This window comes from Nanorana parkeri, unplaced genomic scaffold, assembly GCF_000935625.1.
Source record: "Nanorana parkeri isolate BGI_ZX_2015 unplaced genomic scaffold, ASM93562v1 scaffold183, whole genome shotgun sequence".
NCBI lineage: Eukaryota > Metazoa > Chordata > Amphibia > Anura > Dicroglossidae > Nanorana > Nanorana parkeri.
In genome coordinates, this window is record NW_017306451.1 from 730,532 (window position 1) to 735,051 (window position 4,520).

Below are 4,520 nucleotides of genomic sequence, written 5' to 3' on the forward strand. Positions count from 1 at the left end.
CGGTGAGGCGGGGGGGGGGGGGTACCATTAAGTGCAGTGGGGCACACAAGACATCAATACTCACAGTGGCATGGGCAGCAGGATTTAGTTTCTGCTTTGGAGGATTTAGGTATCCTGAGACATTTGGACAGGAGGAATTGGACAATGCCAAACAAAAAAGCAGGACAGTCAGATATAACCTCTCCCACTTCCAGCATGCTTCAGTTTTTTGATAGTGTGCTAGCAAGATGAAATTAAAAACAATTTAACTATTTTTGTTTTTTTCTTAAGATCTTTTTTGCTTCAAGACTTCATCTGCATGATGCGGAACTCAGCTCTTTATGCAGCTATCTAGATCAATGATTCCTTTGTGGCTATGCTTGCTGTGCTTTCCAAACCATTATGTACTGTTAGTTCTCCACAGAGTACTCTCCAGGTCCAGAGATGTGACACAGCCTCTGGTGTAAATGTCATAAATCTTGTAGCAATCCCAAAATATTGATGGGTGCTCGAAATGACAGCGTATAACATCGCACACAGAACAACTTTAAATATAGATGTCATCAGCACACCAGCACAACAGAAACTCGTAAGTCGGTGCAAATCCATTTATTTGATAGATGCCACTCAGGATATACCTTGAGTGGCATCTATCAAATAAATGGATTTGCACTGACTTATGAGTTTCTGTCGTGCTGGTGTGCTGATAACATGTATATTTACAGCCTCTGGTGTGACCCAGTCTTTGAAGACTTACTTTGAGGGCATGCCCATGGATGGAGAAAAGCAAACCTGGAATGTGACCTTCATGGCTCCTGTGTACAGGTTCAGTTAGCTGCAGAGCACTCTCCATGTTTTATAGATCTCCTTTATTATGTCTGAGCACTGGGAACTACTACATCACTGGAACTGTTAAGCTCCACCAGTAACCCCCATTCTGTCTGTTTTCATGAGAAGTTTATACTGGCTGCCCACGCACTCCACACTCTGTTCCCTTTTCTTTCAGCGTGAGGTAGTATCCACCATTGCTCCTATTCCATTTTGCCTCGATTAGTCCTACAGGTGACCTATCTTTCTGAAGAAAACTTCTGATGCTTCACTCACAGGCTTGGACTCTACAGTCCAAAAGCTGACCAACTCTACGACTCTGCATGAGAGTCCTGGGCCTAATAGTAGCCTTCTTAGAGGCAGTTCCATTTGTTCAGTTCAACTTTAGACTTCTACAACACAACATTCTGTTTTTGTGTGACAAACCAGTTGAGTTTTTAGGCAAAATGACTCACCTGGCACATGAAGACCAGGTTATCTGTAGCCTAGTGGCTCAGGAATCCAGCTCAAAAGTTGGGGAAAACTTCCTTTTTTTTAGTATTCTGACAGCTGCTGCCGTTAGAATTTATTTTTTTTAATTCAGCATAGGAATGCCTAGCTAGATTCCTATTGGCTATTTCAATTTGCAATATCCAATAGCAAGCTGGCTATTGCACCCACCCTCTGCTGCTGTCAATCACTAGAAGAGGACCTAATGGAGAACTTCAGGTCCCCTCTACTGATTGACAGCAGCAGAGGGTGGGTGCAATAGCTAGTTTGCAACTGGCTATTGCAAAGGAAAATAGCCAATAGGAATGTAGCTATGCATTCCTATGCTGTTTATTTTTTTCTGATTGACGTCGGCCGGCGGCTACGATGTCAGAAGAAAAAAAAAAACAACAGAGCAGGTAAATGTTCACTCGATCGAGCAGAGTAAACCTTTCCGGGAGAAAGCGTTTCTCTCCCGGGCGGCCGGGAGCCGCTATCTAATAGCGGGAGACTCCCGGAGCGTCCGGGAGAGTTGGGATGTCTGACAGATCAGCGTCCCTGGTTACCTGGTAACCGGGGACGCTGATCTGTCTCTGCAAGTGGCCGGAGCCAGCCGTGAGATTACGGCTGGCTCCGCCCAGCTGCAGTAACAGGCTGTCGGCCGGCCAGCTTCTGCTTTCACCTAGGCTCAGTCGAGCCCAGGCACATGCCTTCGACTCGACTGAGCCACTTGGCCAACTTCGGGAGCTGTACGGGCTATAGTGAATAGCCTGTACAGCAGCCCTTCGAAGGGGTCCTGGGGCCGAAGCCAGCCGAAGGATCAGCCAAAGCTATGGCTAGATCCTTTGGCAGTTTTGTGAATAGACCCCTTAGAAACTTATTTACTATAGGAGCTGAGAATCTTCAAACAATAAATTGTGTAAATATTCACTTTAAATATCCTACTATGTTAAAATCAAATTCCTGTTAACGTATTTCATTTCAAAATGCTTGAATAATTAAAGTGAATAATTAAACAATTTGAAGATTCCCAACTCCATTGGTAAATCAGCCTGTAGTGTTATTTTATAGGAAGCAGATCTGCATAGTTTATTGCTTGATTACTGTTAGCAGTTAATAAGTAATGCTTGCAGTCCACATTTGTATTTGTCTGTGGTTAAATTATAAGCAGCTGCTAATGGTTGCATGATCAATACCAAAAAAGGGCATCACTTAAAGTATATATAAAGATAAAAATGAACTTCTTTTATTTGCTCCCTTTTGGACTGTTAACTATATCATTAAAAGTGCTTTGTTACATCTGTTCAATTAGTGCAAGAAAATACCTGTTGATCATTCAGAAATGTAGAACTGTCCTGCATCGTGTGCACACTTCCTGTGTTATCTTAAAGAGATTACTTTGTACTACAGAACAATGAGTGACTATTTTGTGAGGATGATGAGATTGGGTGGGTCTGAGTAGTTGAGCAAAAGAAATCTGGACAGGCCTGGCACAACCAACAAAATGCTGTGTGTTGTCAAATCAACAGGCATTTCTGGCAGATCAACAGGTATTTTACTGTACTTGCAGGGTTCTTAAAGGGAATTGTGCATGTATTGCAAAGATGTACTGCATACAGTATTAACATTATACAGTATGTAATCCATAGACACATTCCCCTTATATACACAGTTATGAATGTGAACCAGGCAAATTCAGCCACTGGCAAACTGCCATCAAATCTCACATCTGCAGTATCAAAGTTTATAATTAGTTGCAGTACTAGGAGGGCTAACTGTCACTTATTTACAGTCTTAAAACAACTCCTGGTTGCTGCGTTATCGGAGTAATTACTGGAACTCTGGGTTGCTAGGCTCAAATCTCCAGATGTCTGCTGACTAAGAGGAGTGATGCCAGCTAAGAGAAGTTCTGCAATGATTTATGTTCAAAATACAATAGAGAAAATTTGAGAATCCAAGAGAACTGACCAAAATGGAGCAAGTAAGAAAAGTTAATTGTTATGATTTACATACACTTTAACTGCAATACCCTGTATCTTACAATCTGTTTTATCATATGAGTCAAAAACAGGTTGTTGTTTTTTTTTGTTTCACTGCACACAACTCCAAATAAGGGTTGTGGTTGCACATAAAACACAGAACTTAGAACTCACCTTGAAAAATAGACTATCATGACCTTGTGTTGTCGAATGTGGCTGAACTCCTGGGGAGTAGTTTCAGTGCCTAGAAGCCGTTGTCCCCCAAAAGTCACACAGGGAAGGTAATTTGCAGGTGAAATTTATGTCCTTAAATTGTCACATCAGCTGTTGTTTCAATAAGAAATCATGATTTATTTGATATTTTAAGGGAGTCAGTTGTTAAGTTGTTATTTAAATTCCAGTTATGTAAGTGTAGCGCTACCCCCGCAAGGGCCGCTGTAATATACGGGCCTTCTGTCCCACACCAGTGATGACTCACCCTCACCTGGACCCAAGTAACACCAATACACCGTTTATACTTTTGGATGGGCTTTATTAAACTAGCAATAAGCCCTGGAAAAAGATAAACTGAATAACAGGATAACAATATCAAATGCAATGATATGATACAATCGCTCAGCAGATTAAACCAGCATTGGTGTTCGTTCACTTTACTCGGCAGTGGGAGGCCTTGCCTGAAATGCACTGAGCGAGTGGTGAACGACACTGTCAGTTACACAATACAGCAAGACTGTTCAACAATTATCTAAAAGCAATATGACTATAACAGCCTATCTAGGTCTTATAGGTTCTAGCTAACCACTGGCCAGTGGGAATTCTACACACTCCCAAAGTCTGCATGCGTTGGGGCCCTTTAAATTCTGTGATGGAGTACTCAGCCTTTGGTAAACAATATTTGTAATCCACAGGATGGAAAGGGGTATCTTTGCAGGGTAACCAATAATAATAACAAAGGTGGTGATCTCCCTTCAGATAGAGCTGCCTTGCCAGTTAATGGGATCTAGCAGGATTAAGCAATCACACAAGGATGGCAGAAGATCTCTCACCATTAGATGCACTTGATGTATCTTCCCTCCAGCAATTGGTATCTTGATAGCTGTCTCAGCTGACTGGATGGCGATGAGAGCAACACAGGCCACAGGATCTTCCAAAACAGGATGATGATGATGATGGCAGTACAGGAATCCGCCTCTAGATATCACTGCACTGTTAGCACATCTTCAGAGATCAGGCGACAGGGAAGAATTAAACAGGAAAAACTCCCCT